The sequence below is a fragment of the Neophocaena asiaeorientalis genome, unplaced genomic scaffold (genome assembly GCF_003031525.2).
Source record: "Neophocaena asiaeorientalis asiaeorientalis breed wild unplaced genomic scaffold, Neophocaena_asiaeorientalis_V1.1 scaffold1189, whole genome shotgun sequence".
Classification (NCBI taxonomy): Eukaryota; Metazoa; Chordata; class Mammalia; order Artiodactyla; family Phocoenidae; genus Neophocaena; species Neophocaena asiaeorientalis.
The window spans coordinates 380,041-396,960 of record NW_020175540.1 but is presented as its reverse complement, the minus strand read 5'-3'; the positions used below and the strand labels follow the sequence as shown (position 1 = coordinate 396,960).

The window sequence follows — 16,920 nt, the reverse complement described above, 5'->3', positions numbered from 1 at the left end:
ACCACTTTTCATCACCCATCACAATTTGTTTTCATTATGTGCAAGGAGAGAATCACATGCAGAAATACGGTCAAGGAGGTTTTTTTCGCTTAACTTATGTGGAACCCAAACATCAAAGCAATGAACATAACCAAGCTGGTGCAAGTGATTTTCAGCGCTTGATCTGAATATTTTGAGTATGTCAGCTATCTTCCGTGTGGTATAATGTTGATTACTCTCAATTAATGTCTCAATTTGATCGCTAGCAACTTCAACTGGTCTACCCAACCATGGAGCATTGCCCAGCGAGAAATCTCCAGCACGAAACTTCGCAGACCACTTCTGACACGTTCGATCAGTCACAGCACCCTCCCCATGCACTGCACAAATCTTTTTTTGCATTTCAGTTGCGTTTTTACCTTCCTTGAAATAATAAAGCATAATATGCTGAAAATGTTGCTTTTTCTCTTCCTTCTTCAATATTAAAATGGCTATATAAAAATTCACCAATTTTAATAAGTCTTTTTAAAAAAATGCATGCTGATATGATAGCTTTCATAATACAATCTAACAACATTGTTTCCAATGAAGTTAAAGACAACTAAGTGCTACTACAGCCATCTTACGGAAGAGACCGAACGAACCTTTTGGCCAACCCAACAACACATCTCCTGGCACCTCGCATGCAGCTACTGATCTGGCAAACGCCTTTTTCTCCACCCTGTCAAGCAGTCTGCTTTCAGCTGTCAAAGCCAACAACAGACCTTTCCGATGCTACCTCAGGGATACACCAACTCTCCAGCCCGAAGTCATAATTTAGTTCTCAGGAATCTTGATCACCTTTCTCTCCCACAAAGCTATCACTATGGTCCACTGCATTGATGACATTAATCTAATCAGACCTAGTGGGCAAGAAGTAGCAACTACTCTAGATTTAGTAAGACATTTGCATGCCAGAAGGTGGGAAATAAATCCAATAAAAATTCAGGGACCTTCCACCTCAGTGAAATTTCGAGGGGTCCAGGGGTAAGGGGCATGTCAAGATATTCCTTCTTGACATGCGATGCTGTTTGGAGCATTTGACAGCCGCCTATAGGTGAACTGCAGTGCAGACCCTTAGGATTTTGGAGCAAAGCCCTGCCATCCCCTCCAGATAACTACTCTCCTTTTGAGAAACAGCTCTTGGCCTGCTACTGGGCCTTAGCAGAGACTGAACGCTTGACCAAGGACTCCCAAGTTACCACGTGACCTGAACTGCCCACCATGAACTGGGCGTTACCTGACCCACCAAGGCACATAGCACACGGCAGCGCTCCATCATCAAATGGAAGTGACATATACATGATGAGGCCTGAGCAGGCCCTGAAAGCACAAGTAAATTACATGAAGATGTGGCCCAAAGGTCCATGGTCCCCACTCCTGCTGCCCCTTCTCTCTCCCATCCTGCACCTATGGCCTCATGGGGAGTTCTCCATGGCAGCTGACAGAGAAAGAGAAGACTCTGGTCTGGTTTACAGATGGTTCTAGAAGCACAATATGCAGGCACCACCCAAAACTGGACAGCTATAGCACCATAGGCCCTTTGGGGACATCCCTGAAGGACAGTGGTGTGGGCAGAACTTCAGTGCACCTTGCTGTTCACTTTGCTTGGAAGGAGAAATGGCCAGACACGTGATTATATACTGATTTATGTGTCCAATGGTTTGGCTGGATGGTTAGGGACTCAGAAGGTACATGATTGGAAAATTGGTGATGAGGAAATGTGGTGAAGAGATATATGGGCAAAAAACCATGAAGGTATTTGTGTCCCATGTGAATGCTCACCGAAGGGTAAGCTCAGCAGAGGAAGATTTTAATAATGAAGCAGAAAGGATGACCCATCCTGTGGATGCCAGTCTCTTTCCACAGCCAGGCCAGTCATCACCCACTTGGCTCGTGAATGAAGCAGCCATGGTGGCAGGGGTGAAGGCAATGCACAGGCTCAGCAACACGCACTTCCACTCCCCAAGGCCAACCTGGCTGTGGCCACTGCTGAGTGCCCAACCTGCCAGCAGCAGAGACCAACACCTAGTCGTCGATACAGCACCATCCCCGAGGTGATCTGCTAGCTACTTTCCAGCCAGTTGACTACACTGGACAACTTCCATCACGGAAGGAGTACCATTTTGTTCTTCCTAGAACAGACACTTACTCTGGATACAGCTTTGCCTTCCCTGCACACAGTGCTTCTGCAAGAACTACCATCAGTGGACTTGCAGAATACCTTATCCACTCCCATGGTATTCCACACTGAAATGCTTGACCAAGAACTCACTTCACACACTAAAAAAAAAAAAAAAAAGAACTTCACAGCAAAAGAAGTTCAACAATGAGCCCACACTCATGGAATGTACTAGTCTTAACATGCTCCCCACCATCCTGAGGCAGCTGGTTGGATAGAACAGTGGAACGGCCCTGTGAAGACTCAGTTACGGTGCCAGCTAGGTGGCAACACCTCTCAGGGCTGCGGCCAGGTTCTCCAGGAGGCTGTATATGCTCTGAGTCAGTGTCCAATACACAGTGCTGTTTCTCCCATAGCCAGGATTCACGGATCCAGGAATTGGGGTGGAAATGGGAGTGGTACCACTCACTCTAACCCCTAATGACCCACTAGCAAAGTTTTAGCTTCCTGTTCCTGTGACCTTATGCTCTGCTGGCCTACAGGTCTTAGTTCCAGAAGGAGGAATGCTTCCACTAAGAGATATAACAATGATTCCAATGAGCTGGAAGTTAAGAGAGCCACCTGGCCACTTTGGGCATCTCATGACTGAATCAACAGGCAAAGAAGGGAGTTACTATGCTAGCTGGAGTGATTGATCCTGGCTGCCAAGAGGAAATTGGACTATCCACGATGGAGGTAAGGAAGAATATGTGTGGAATACAGGAGATCCCTTAGACATCTCTTAGTATTACTGTGTCCTATGATTAAGGTCAATAGAAAAGTACAATCCAACCCAGGCATGACTACTAATGGTGCAGACCCTTCAGAAATGAAGGTTTGGTCATCCTACAAGTAAAGAATGATGATGACCACCTCAGGTGCTTGTTGAAGGCAAAGGGAATACAGAATGGGTAGCAGGAGAAAGTAGTTATAAATACCAGCCACATGGCCAGTTAGAGAAATGAGGATTGTAACTGTCATGGAGGATTTCCTCCTTATTTTGTTATGATTGTGTGGGAGTATCTTTGTCTTCTTTCCTCTCTTATTTCCTTATCATGCAACATAAGATGTATTGACTTTAAATCATAATATTTAAGTATTGTTAATTCTACATCATACTGTTTAAGTTAGAGGGTTAACAAGGAGAGGAAACATCACTCAAGGACTTTACCTCCCTTCTGAGGAAGGGGCTAGTGCATTTTCAGTTGTATGGACAGTTGTGTTGTGTCAGGTGGAATTAAGCCTTTGTGGGTTTTTTGGTTTTTTTGTGGTACGCGGGCCTCTCACTGCTGTGGCCTCTCCCGTTGCGGAGCACAGGCTCCGGACGCGCAGGCTCAGCGGCCATGGCTCACGGGCCCAGCCTCTCCGCGGCATGTGGGATCTTCCCGGACCGGGGCACGAACCCGCGTCCCCTGCAGCGGCAGGCGGAGTCTCAACCACTGCGCCACCAGGGAAGCCCAACCTTTGTTATTCTTTACTTGGAGATTAGTATGGTTTAAGGAGATATGTATGAGTGTCAACTTGACAGGGGGTGGACTTGTGATGGTTAATTTTATGTGTCAACTTGACTGGGCAACAGGGGTGCCCAGATAACTGGCTAAAAATTATCTCTGGGTGTGCCTGTAGGTGTTCCAAGAAGAGATTAGCATTTGAATTAGTGGACTGAGTAAAGAAGACAGCCCTCCCCAGCGTGGGTGGACCTATCAAATCCATTGAGAGCTGAATAGAACAAAAAGGTGGAGGAAGGCTGAGTCCACTCTCTACCTGACAACTTGAGTTTGGACATCAATCTTTTACTCTCAGCACTCCTGGTTCTCAGGCCTCAGACTCAGCCTAGAATCTACACCATCAGCTTTCCGGGTCCCCTTGGCTCTGTTTCTCTGGAAGACACTGACTAATACACCCTCTTTAACAGCTCTCATGGAGAGTCTATGTGAAAGTAAAACCAACACAAAATACAAATTAAGAGATGGAAATAGATTTCTCGTGATGATCCATGAGTGCCTGGACCCAACTTGCCTGAGGTATTACACGCCCTGACTTTCTAGTACTATGAATCAGTACATTCCTTTTCTTTCTCTTCAGCCACTTTTAGTTCAGTTTTCATCACTTGCACAGACAAATTGCAATACAATGAGAACATACCATTCTGAACCTATGTATTTCACTTAATGTATCGTTATCATATTTTCATATTATTAAAACTATTTTCCAACATTATTTTGTTTGGTATTATAGTTTATTTTTATCAAGCCCATGGTGGTGAACAGATACATTGTTATTCATTTTTCAATATTATAGATAACATTGATATTAATATCCTCATAGCTAAATGTTTGTGCCTATCATGATTGTTTCCTGAAAATAAATTTTTAAAATTTATTTTGGCCCTGGAACTTCTGGGCCAAAAGTTATGGAGGATATTAAGACTTTGTTACATATAGTAAAAGTGACCCCTTGAAAGGTGATGCCAATTTATTCTCACACCAGAAACATATGGGAATGCCTGTTTCCTCCATCCACTGCCTACAGTGGGTAGGATCTTTCTTAAAATCTCTGCTAAGTTAATCACATACACACAAAAGTGATATCTCATTTTACTCTGCATTTCTTTACTGAGTTGCCTGCCTTGTATAGATTTTTCAATATTGTGCTAGATTCAGTTTGTTAACATTTAGGAATCCTGCATCTATATTCTGAAATTGGTTCTTCTGGTATTCTATTTTCTCAGGCTTATCAGGCTTTTTTCTAGCTTTATAAAATAAGAAATACAGAGGTTTGAAGACGGACAAACCTGAGATGGAGTCTAAATTCCATGATTAGATGTATAACTTTGGGCAATTTAATCTTCCTAACCCTGAATAGGGGTGCCCACTGGGAAAGGAGCCAATTAAACCTCACAGAACTGGAAAGGCTCAGCCCTTGGAGATTCTAGGTACCACAAAAAGAGCAGGTGAGACATGAGGCTAAAATGAGGAGGTGCTTGGACATGTGTTACTGAGGGATCAGACCACTACCTTCCCTCATGTTCCATATTTGCAGGCTGGCACCTTCTGTACAAGAGAGGGGAAGTTTACCTTATGAAGAAATGAGATGCTCCAGATTTGGGGAGACCAGGTAGAGTAGAGGAAGTGAGGTGAGGGATGGGACTGAACATAGGGAGATTAAGTGAAACTTAACACTGAACGGTGGGGACCCCAGTCCTTCCCCAACCAGCTCCTCGAATTGTGAGCAGCTCATAACAGAGCAGGAGACGGGGCAGTTCTTTTCTGCAGAAGGAAACTGCTCCAGGGGAAAGCCCTCCCTGCTCTAACACTTAAGGGTATTCCCAATAACAGAGCCCTTTCACTTACCAGTTTCCCTGTGTGAGGCCCATGCGTCCACAACCCCGCCCACGTACTCAGAGCTTCCAGTCAGAGTTATAATGCTGCATACCTGTGTGAAGAGATAACCAAGGACATAAGACAGTTGAAGAGAAAACAAATACGAGAATTTTTACCTTTTATTATAACATCTTAATTATATATATTGTATATAATTATACAACATAAATGTATTACAACTCATTCTTTTAACTTTACTATAATTTATATTACGACACTATAACAAAAAGAAATAGTCAACTGAAATAACTTAGGGGGAGAGGAGATGCAGAATAAACCCTTTAAAACACCCCTCTTTATTTTTTAAATTAATTAATTAATTTTATTTATTTTTAGCTGCGTTGGGTCTTCGTTGCTGCGCGCGGGCTTTCTCTAGTTGCGGCAAGCGGGGGCCACTCTTCATCGCGGTGCGTGGGCCTCGCACTATCGCGGCCTCTCTTGTTGCAGAGCACAGGCTCCAGACGCGCAGGCTCAGTAGTTGTGGCGCACGGGCTTAGTTGCTCCACGGCATGTGGGATCTTCCCGGACCAGGGCTCGAACCCGTGTCCCCTGCATTGACAGGCAGATTCTCAACCACTGCGCCACCAGGGAAGCCCCTAAAACACCCTTCTTGACAGAGGTGAACGCTTGTCCCCTTCTCCTGATATTTCTTTGATGAGGAAGAAAGTTAATCCATTCAAAAATGACATATCTCATTGGTAATTACGGGAAGATTAAAAGGGAACCCTTGACTCAGCTCCACCATTTTTTTCTTCTTGGGAGCCAGTGGGCCTACAGGGACCATGAGTTCTCCATCACTGCCCTCCAAACTTTTAGTTGTACAGAGAAGGGTGGAAGACTCAGTTTAGGACTGTGTTCTGATTACTATTGCTTTATAACAAGTTAACCCACGGGAACTATACTCAGTTTTGTTTTGTTTTTTTTTTGGCCACACCACGTGGCTTGTGAGATCTTTGACCAGGGATCGAACCTGGGTCCTTGGCAGTGAGAGCACAGGGTCCTAAACACTGGACCGCCAGGGAATTCCCTATACTCAATATCTTATAATAACTTACAATGAAAAAGAACCTGAAAAAATATATATATATAACTGAATCACTTTGCTGTATACTTGAAACTAACACAGAATTGTAAATTTACTATACTTCAATAAAAATAAATAAATCGAATAAATATGAATATAAAGATGTGTATATGTATGTATGTATATATATAACAAGTTAACCCAAAACGTAAAGGCTTAAAACAAACATTTTCTTTTGCTCCCAGATTCTGTGGGTCAGAGATCCAGACGGGGCCAGCAGAAAAGGCCCGTTTCCGCTGCATGACCCCTGGGGCCTCAGCTGGGAAGGCTCCAGGGCTGGAAGGCCTGACTGCTGGAGGCTGGATTCACATGGAGGCGCCTTTACTTCCATGTCTCGTGTATAAGGCTGACTGTCTGCTGAGACCTCCGCTTGGAGCTATTGATCGTAGCACCTACACGTAACCTCTCACTATGGCCTGGGCTCAGACTTCTTACCTTACAGCTCAGGGCTCCAAAACCAAGTGTTTGGCAAACAAGGTAGAAGCTGCAAGCATTTACTCTTGGCCTCAGGATTCACACATTCGTCATTTCCATCACACTCTATTGATTACAAGGGAGTTACAAACCCGCCGAGGTTTGGGGCGAGGGAAAGACATAGACCCGCACCTTTCAAAGGATAGTCTCACAGAATTTCTGGGTATCTTCTAAAACTGCCTCAGGGCATAATCTTAAAGACCGTAACATCTGATGCAAGGGACAAAAACATTAAAGAAATAAATGAGGAGGGGCTTCCCTGGTGGCGCAGTGGTTAAGAATCACCTACCAATACAGGGGACACGGGTTCGAGCCCTGGTCTGGGAAGATCCCACTTGCCGTGGAGCAACTAAGCCCATGCACCACAACTACTGAGCCTGCGCTCTAGAGCCCAAGAGCCACAACTACTGAGCCCGCGTGCCACAACTACTGAAGCCCGTGCGCCTACAGCCCGTGCTCCGCAACAAGAGAAACCACCGCAATGAAAAGCCCGCGCACCGCAACAAAGACCCAACGCAGCCAAAAATAAGTAAATAAATATTTTTAAAAAAGAAAGAGGGCTTCCCTGGTGACGCAGTGGTTGAGAGTCCGCCTGCCGATGCAGGGGACACGGGTTCGTGCCCCGGTCTGGGAAGATCCCACATGCCGTGGAGCGGCTGGGCCCATGAGCCATGGCCACTGAGCCTGCACGTCTGGAGCCTGTGCTCCGCAACGGGAGAGGCCACAGCAGTGAGAGGCCCGTGTACCACAAAAAAAAAAAAAAAAAAAAAAAAAAAAAAAAAAGGACTTACTCCTTTATAAAATAAATCACTGAATATACATATAGTGTTGACGCTGTGGCCTGAGCAGGAGTTGTGACATTTTTGGAACATGAATCAGTGAAACCTTCATGATGTTACTGGCTTTACATGCTACTTTTTGATGTTGGGTGGAGACCACAAAACTGCTCATAGATTAGTGCTTTAGAGTGGATTTGTGTAAGAGAGATTTAGAAAACCGCACTCAAAATACACCTCCCAAAACATACTGGTTAACTATTGTCACTGCCCACAAAAATGTTTCCAGATGCCAGGAACTATGGGAAAGATAACAAATATTACTATGAAATTAACATAAACTAGTTGGCCAGTGGACAGGTGCTCTCTACCTAGTGATGAAAAGATTTGGAATATTATCTGTGAACAAATACAATTGGAATGGGAGAGGCCACATCCCAAAAAAGGAGACCTACTCTTTTTTTTATTGAAGTATGGTTGATTTACAATGTTGTGTTAATTTCTGCTGTACAGCAGTGATTCAGTTAAACATACATATATTCTTTTCCATTACGGTTTAATTACAGGATATTGAATATAGTTCCCTGTGCTATGCAGTAGGGCCTTGTTGTTTATCCATCCTATATATACTAGTTTGCATCTGTTAACCCCAAACTCCTAATCCTTCTCTCCCCCACGCCCCCTCCCCCTTGGCAACCACAAGTCTGTTCTCTATGTCTGTAGTCTATTTCTGTTTCATAGATATGTTCATTTGTAAGAAGACCTACTTTAAAGTAGTTCCTCTAGGACAGCTGGTGGACAGAACTGCCTTGCCACCCCTCCTAAGCTTAGCAGGCAGGCACCAGGGCAAAACCTCACCACCGCCACGCCCCCTCCAAAACCAAAAAACAAACAAACAAAAAACCCACCACAGTTGTCCAGAAAAAAAAAAAAAAAAAAAAAAAAAACAGAAAATTTCTACTTCCAGTTATATATAAGGGGGAAAAAAGAAATATTAAATAGTGAGCCAAATATAAGGCCAGTCACTGGGCAGTCTTCCCATACCCAAATGCAGTGGCTTTTAAACTAACAGACTCACCCAGAGAGGTTCCAGAAATAGGGAAAAAGCCAGGAGATGCCAGGCTCCCGCCCCTGAGAGGAGAAGGTCCCAGCAATTAAGAAAAGAGTACCATCTGGAAAAGGACCCTAGGAAGATAGTGAGAAATCCACATCCAGACTCACACAGATCCTGGGCTGCCTGGAGAGAACACCGCTCACAGGCTGGCACATTGTTTTAAGTCACTATCTCTTAGACCCAGATCACAGGCGCCCAGGTGCTCCAGCCTACAGACTGTGTCACTGTCTTACCCCTTGCATTTTCCAGGATTCTTTATATCCATGTAACAGAAAGTCAGTTCAAAGTGGTTTTTAAAAAAGAAAAATCTCTTTGTGACTTCCCTGGTGGCACAGTGGTTAAGAATCCGCCTGCCAGTGCAGGGGACACAGGTTCAAGCCCTGGTCCGAGAAGATCCCACATGCCACGGAGCAACTAAGCCCATGCGCCACAACTACTGAAGCCCACGCCCTAGAGCCCATGCACCACAACAAAGAGTAGCCAGCCCCCGGTTGCCACAAGTAGAGAAAGCCCGCGTGCAGCAACAAAGACCCAATGCAGCCAAAAAAAAGGAAATGACAGGACTTCCCTGGCGGTCCAGTGTTTAGGACTCCATGCTTCCACTGCAGGGGGCATGGGTTTGATCCATGGTCGGGGAACTAAGATCCCGCATGCTGCGTGGTGCGGCCAAAAAGATAAAAAAGGAAAAGACATTGATGACATTGATTCGTTCCTGTAATTTGAAAAGTCAGGAGCAGTCATGTGGCTGGATCAAGGGGTTCAAACAGTATCATCAGGTCTCAGTCTCTCTCTCTCCCTCCACGACCCAGCTTTGCTTTCCTCTATGTTGGCTTTATTCTCTGTTAGGGTTTCTCTAAGTGGAGCGCACTGCAGTCAACAGGCCTATAGTCTACAAGCTTGGGAGCCACGGTGGAAACACAGAGACTTCATTCTCTGTATTTCCATCCAAGTCCCAGAAGTAAGCATCTTTGGCTCTGATTGGCCCAGCTTGGGCCATGTGTCCACCTCTTAACCAATCACTGTCCAAGAGGATATGATACTCTCCTTGACTGGTGTTCAATGGGTCACTTATCAGTAGACAAGGATCAAAATCATTAGGCAACCTGAGATTCACCAGCAATCCATAGTTGATTAAGGGCAACAACAGTCAACACACACACACACACACACACACACACACACACACACACACAAACACACACCCAGGAATCTCTGGCAGACTGAGCAGACTTTCAGATTTTGCTCTCCTCAAGATAATAATGACAAGTACTAACCCATTACACTTAAAAAGCTTCCCTGAGGAGTCTGGAGTTATTATGAGCTAATATATGTTAAAAAGCACTTAGAAGAATGACTGGCCCAAAGTAAATACTACAGAACTGTTAACTGTCATCGTGGAAGAAGGATCCTGGAGACGGAAAAACATCCTAATAGTCAGGGTGGAGGTAAATAATAGTTTAATCTAAATATTGAACGGAGGGACTTCCGTGGTGGTCCAGTGGTTGAGACTCCACACTTCCACCACAGGGGGCACAGGTTCGATCCCTGGTCTGGGAATAGGATTCCCTGGTCCGGGAATAGGATCCTGCATGCCATGCAGTGGTGTGGCCAAAAAAAAAAAAAAAAAAAATTGAAAAGGGTGTAACCTAATTTTGCAACAAACTGGTAAAACAGGATATATTGGTTAAACTACTTTTTGCTTCTTTGATCAGAGTTTAAGAATCACAAGACTGTTTTAAAATACCTTTTTGGTCATCGCTACTGGGGGATTTGGTAGAGAATAAATACACAATACTGATTACAAGATGATGAACTGATAGATGCTGGAGTCCACCCTCCTACAGCAAACTTAACCCATAATGGAAATGAATCTGAAAAATACACACACACACCCCTGAATCACTTTGCTGTATACCTGAAACTAACACAACATTGTAAATCAACTATAGTCCAATTTTTTTAAATAAAGAATAAATAAAATAATGGATGATTAAGAAAAAATATCAAATGGCTCCAGGGTGTGCATGGGGCAATCAGCACAGATCCCCAGAAAGGCTCAGAAATTAGAGTATCAATGACCCCTGAAGACAGGGGTGTAGGTAAGACTGAACACAGTAAGACTGATTGAAAATCTGTATGAGAAGCAAGCAAACGGCCCCCATTAATCCTGGGTTGGGTATGAGGGTACTGGGGGTCAAGTTAGCCAGAGAGCAATTTCTGGTGGCAGAAACAATTGCAAAAATTTTCAGCGGACTTCCCTGTTGACGCAATGGTTAAGAGTCCACCTGCCAATGCAGGGGACATGGGTTCGAGCCCTGGTCCGGGAAGATCCCACATGCCATGGAGCAACTAAGCCCGTGTGCCACAACTACTGAAGCCCACGCCTAGAGCCCGTGAACCGCAACTACTGAAGCCCACGCCTAGAGCCTGTGCTCTGCAACAAGAGAAGCCACCGCAATGAGAAGCCCACGCACCACAACAAAGAGTAGCCCCCGCTCCCCGCAACTAGAGAAAGCTGGTGCTCAGCAACAAAGACCCATCGCAGCCAAAAATAATAAATAAATAAATAAATTTATTAAAAAAATTTTTTCAGAATATATGTAGATGCCTAATATTAAGTCTTACAACTGATCCTGTCTTTAAAATTTTAATATTTTGTTGATTGTGGATTTTTTGCATTAATTTTTATTTTTTCAAATATTTCATTAAAATACTATTTACCTTGATTACCGGGTTTTGGAGTGCACCTTAAATGCTGCACCCAAGGTACGTGCCTCACTCACCTCACCCTAGTCCCTGCCCTGGCTACTGCCTTTTCAAACCCTCAGTACAAATCTGTTACATGGAACAGCTTTGGGTTAGTGATCACTTTATTTATTTGTGTGTTTATGTATTTGGCTGCGCTGTGTCTTAATTGCGGCATGCAGGATCTTTTAGTTAGGGCACGTGGGATCTATTCCCTGACCAGGTATGGTACCCAGGCCCCCTGCACTGGGAGCGCAGAGTCTTGGCCTCTCCCGTTGCGAAGCACAGGCTCCGGACGCGTAGGCTCAGCGGCCATGGCTCACGGGCCCAGCCGTTCCGCAGCATGTGGGATCTTCCCGGACCGGGGCACAAACCCGTGTCCCCTGCATCGGCAGGCGGCCTCTCAACCACTGCGCCACCAGGGAAGCCCGTGATTGCTTTTAAATATGGTTCAACACAGGGTAGAGCAAAGAGCTTCATCAGCAGTAGATAAGACATGAAAATTATCTGGAAATCAGTGTGATTAAGAGATCTGAATACTACAGGATTATAAGGTAAACGTTAGAACAAAGAGTTTAGGCTGGTTTAGGGATGTTGGCAGGGATCCCACAGAAGGAGTAGAATTTGTGTATCCCTTGTACCCTCTGATGAACCCCACAACTCATTTGTCCCTTAACCTTTGTTTCTCTAAGATGGAGTGAGAAGTCCGAGACTCCATGGGTCTGGCCTTGCAGTTCAGTCCTGAAAAGAGAGGCCAGGGGTTGGAGATTGGATCCCTGAGAAACAGAGATTAGCAGTGGGGTCTGCAGGAAGGCCCAGGATTAACCTCTCAACCTCTTTACAGAAATGTTGAGAAGAGCCAGCTTCAGAACAAGTAAATCCAAGTAGTTTCAAGATGTCAATCTCATGGAAAGGGAATCTAGGAGGGCTTTCTTAACACCATGTTTACGTAATATGCTAACTGGTAACATACAAGTGTGGGTCCATACCTGTTCTACCACTGATGTTGGGGAGCTAAGAACGAGGGAGGGGCTCACATCAGCCTCTGCCAGACGGAGCCTCAGAATAATGTTCTGGATGATTCCAACCTTTGATTTGTCTTGTATCAGCAACCAAGCAGAGTACTGCTAGGGAAATCACACCCCAAGTCATGTCTCTCTACCTTTTTTTCTATGATTGCCCCTTTACAAAGCCTTTAAGACACCTTTATTTCCTGATTGCTTTCTGCCCCTACTACATGAGATTTTAATACCTTGGTGTATCTGTTTGTGTATGTGGCCCTTCGAAGGGCCACACACCATTGTAATGTCTACAGTGTTGTGGCCCCACCCCCTGTGAGCATCCATGATCTACAGCCAGTTCCTCCCCACGTTTTCTGGATTTTATTTCTTCCCTCGGGGTCTTCCCCTCAACACTTAACAATCCCATTCTCCAGCATCTCAACTTCTACCTCTCATGGTGCCTACTGGTCACCCATCTCCAGCCATGGCCCCCTCTCTGTTCCCTTCCCAGCCTTATTTCTCGAAGGGCACACCACACTCTGATCTGCATTCTGCCTCTGTCTCTCTACCGAACCTGTTCACCATAATATCATAAATGAACTCTGCGCCCCTCCCACACACATACTCTTCCACCCAGCAATCCCATGTAAAAGAAATCTTACCAGCACCTGCCTAGGAAATACCAAAACTGAATGCTGTGTTTCACCACAACTCTTTCTAACCAGCCGAAGATTTTAAATGGTTATGAATATTGAGTAACACTGCTATGCCCAATCCTTAGTGAACCTAACTTAAGACTCTCTTGGAATGATGGGACTTGTCTTCACCAACCGTGTACAAACCTGTGGACTCTCTCCGGTCTCTCCAGGGTACAAGCTTGCAACTTTTAATCAGCATAAACATTATGAACAGCCCCTTTCTAGCAGTTAGAAATCCCTGACTTATGCCCCTCCATGAAAGAGTCAGTCAGTGTCTCCCCTGGTGGGTTCTCCTGCCTGACAAGAAAAGACACTCGGCTCTGTGGACTGCTTTTATCTATTCGTTTTATTTTGTTCTTGTTTTTTTTTTTTTTATTTGGTGGTGTTTTATCCTTTGTATCTTTTCTTGGACTCAAACCCATAGAAATAAAACCACCAAGTACATAAGGATATAAATACAAACATGAGGGCTTCCCTGGTGGCGCAGTGGTTGAGAGTCCACCTGCCGATGCAGGGGACACGGGTTTGTGCCCCGGTCCCGGAAGATCCCACATGCCGTGGAGGGGCTAGGCCCGTGAGCCATGGCCGCTGAGCCTGTGCGTCCAGAGCCTGTGCTCCGCAACAGGAGAGCCACAACAGTGAGAGGCCCGCGTACCGCAAAAAAAAAAAAAAAAAAAAAAAAAAAATACAAACATGCCCTCTGTAGCATGTATCGTATGTCAGAAAAAGTGGAAACTGAAAGATCATCAGCAGAGGAGTGGTTAAAACCACTGTGGAGCACCATGCAGCTGTTAAAAGAACGAGTCCAAGGAATTCCCTCCCTGGGGGTCCAGTAGTTAGGACTCCGAGCTTCCACTGCAGCGTCACAGGTTTGATCCCTGGTCGGGGAACTAAGATCCCACGTGCTGCACAGCACAGCAAAAAAAAAAAAAAGAATGAGTCCAAGGTATAACTACTGAACTACAGAAATGTCCATGAAACAGATCTCTTAAGTGAGAAATGCAAGCTGCAGGGCAAAGTGTACAGTATGGTACAGATTTTTTAAACAACCAGAGCCAGCCACTCCTAGAAGTGTATTCATGATTGAAGATGATTCCATGAACCCACAGAAACCTGAGAAGACTCTTTGGGCTTGACTTAGGATCGGGGTGGCAGAGGTGGGAGGAAGAGTGGGACAGGCAGCAAGGGGGCAAGGATCTGCCAGTTTTCTTCTCTCTGTAGGTACATAGCTCCCTGGGAGCAAACCTTCTTTGACTCTCCTCTGAGCCTTAAGTGTCCCCTCTCCAGCACCCTTTGAGGTCCCACAAAGGCTCTCTCCTTCCCATCACACCCTCCCCATCTCCCACCCCTACCCCAATACTCCCTTGGTCGGCAGAGCTGGTGGATGAGGAGGACGGGGCAAATGGACCTCAAGGGCCCAAGACACTACCCGGTAGGAAAGAGAGTGAGACTGGAATTCTTTTTCACACTGTTTAATATTAAGTAAGTTATCTCTGAGAGACTGAGAAGGTTCTAACAGAGATCCGACAGGAGGAAAGAACCCTAAAGTTCCCGAAAGGGAAGCCTCTGTGAGCAAAGTCATCTGGTCAAGTGGCCAGGCTCAATACCAGTGCCTAAAGGTTTAAGGGGCTGAGGCTGGACATGGCCCTGACCCAGGCCCTTGGCACCATAGTCACACTGGAGGACCCTGCCCAAACCTGTGTGAACTAAGACACGGGTCCCCAACTCCTGGGCCATGGACCGGTACCTGTCCGTGGCCTGTTAGGAACCAGGCCGCACAGCAGGAGGTGAGTGGTGGCTGGGCGAGCGAGCGAAGCTTCATCTCTATTTACAGCCACTCCCCATCGCTCGCATTATCGGCTGAGCTCCGTCTCCTGTCAGATCAGCAGCGGCGTTAGATTCTCATAGGAGAGCAAACCCTACTGTGAACTGTGCATGCGAGGGATCTAGGTTGTGTGCTCCTTATGAGAATGTAATGCCTGATGACTGACGTGGAGCTGAGGCGGTGATGCTGGCGCTGGGGAGCAGCTGCAAATACAGATTACCCTTAGCAGAGAGGTCTGACTGCACAGAGACCATAATAAATCAATTGCTTGCAGACTCACTTCAAAACCCTATCAGTAGGGACTTCCCTGGTGGCGCAGATGGTTAAGAATCCGCCTGCCAATGCAGGGGACACGGGTTCGAGCCCTGGTCTGGGAAGATCCCACATGCCGCAGAGCAACTAAGCCTGTGCGCCACAACTACTGAGCCTGCGCTCTAGAGCCCGTGAGCCACAACTACTGAAGCCCACACACTGCAACGAAGGGTAGACCCCGCTCGCCGCAACTAGAGAAAGCCCGTGTGCAGCAACGAAGACCCAACGCAGCCAAAAATAAATAAAATAAATAAATTTTAAGAAAACAAAAAAAACCCTATCAGTGAGTAGCAAGTGAAAACAAGCTCAGGGCTCCCACTGATTCTGCATTATGGTGAGTTGTATAATGATTTCATTATATATTACAATGTAATAATAATAGAAATAAAATGCACAATAAACGTAACGTGCTTGAATCATCCCGAAACCATCTCCCCACCCCGCCACCCCGGTCCGTGGAAAAACTGTCTTCCGGGCTTCCCTGGTGGCGCAGTGGTTAAGAGTCCGCCTTCCAATTCAGGGGACACGGGTTCGTGCCCCGGTCCGGGAAGATCCCACATGCCGCGGAGCGGCTGGGCCCGTGAACCATGGCCGCTGAGCCTGCGCATCCGGAGCCTGTGCTCCGCAACGGGAGAGGCCACAACAGTGAGAGGCCTGCGTACCACCAAAAAAAAAAAAAAAAAATGAAAAAAGAAAAACTGTCTTCCACAAAACCGGTCCCTGGTGCCAAAAAGCTTGGGGACCGCTGAACTAAGAGTTGGGAAGCCCGAGTGTGCATCACTGTTGTGGCCTAGGCAGTGGTCCCCGTGGCACTAGAAAATGACCCATCAGATTGTGTAGGAACAATGTTTCCCTAGTTCAACCAGTGAACAAGAACAGAAGCAAGTAACAGCACTCAGAGCGGGGTCGCGGTGGGGAGTGCTGGGCTTCCTGCACATAGGGGCAGGGGGTACTCAAATTACTAAGTGGAAAAACATGTGATATGTCTACCCTGAAATCAGAGCCTATGTTTAGTTTAAAGTTACACAGTTTATAAAGCCGTGTTTGTATGTCCAATTTGTCCTCAAGGAACAAACACAAATTTCTCTAGCCCCGTGCCAAATATGGGCTCCAAACACTCATGTAGCGGGGGCAGTGGAGTTGTCCTCCAGCCGACCTAAGTCTGAGCCACACTGGCACAGGAGAAGGGAAGGGGGTGAAATTATTCTTGTGTTTAGAACACTTTAACAAGACTTTTCGGCTATGAAATGCAAGGTCCGTCCCCCTCACCCACAGCCCCTGGGGTATAACCTAGTGAGATAAGCTTTTTTTTTTTTTTTTTTTGCGGTA

The 16,920-nt window shown here is 45.8% G+C and overlaps 1 long non-coding RNA gene across 1 annotated transcript in view; it reads right to left on the bottom strand.

Annotated features, from left to right (window-relative positions):
* LOC112390425 (uncharacterized) overlaps positions 1–16,920 on the bottom strand; it is a 65,282-nt gene that overhangs the window by 30,530 nt on the left and 17,832 nt on the right. The window contains exon 3 of the long non-coding RNA XR_003001275.1: positions 5,533–5,614. This is a non-coding gene — a long non-coding RNA (uncharacterized LOC112390425). The remainder of the gene's footprint in view (positions 1–5,532; positions 5,615–16,920) is intronic.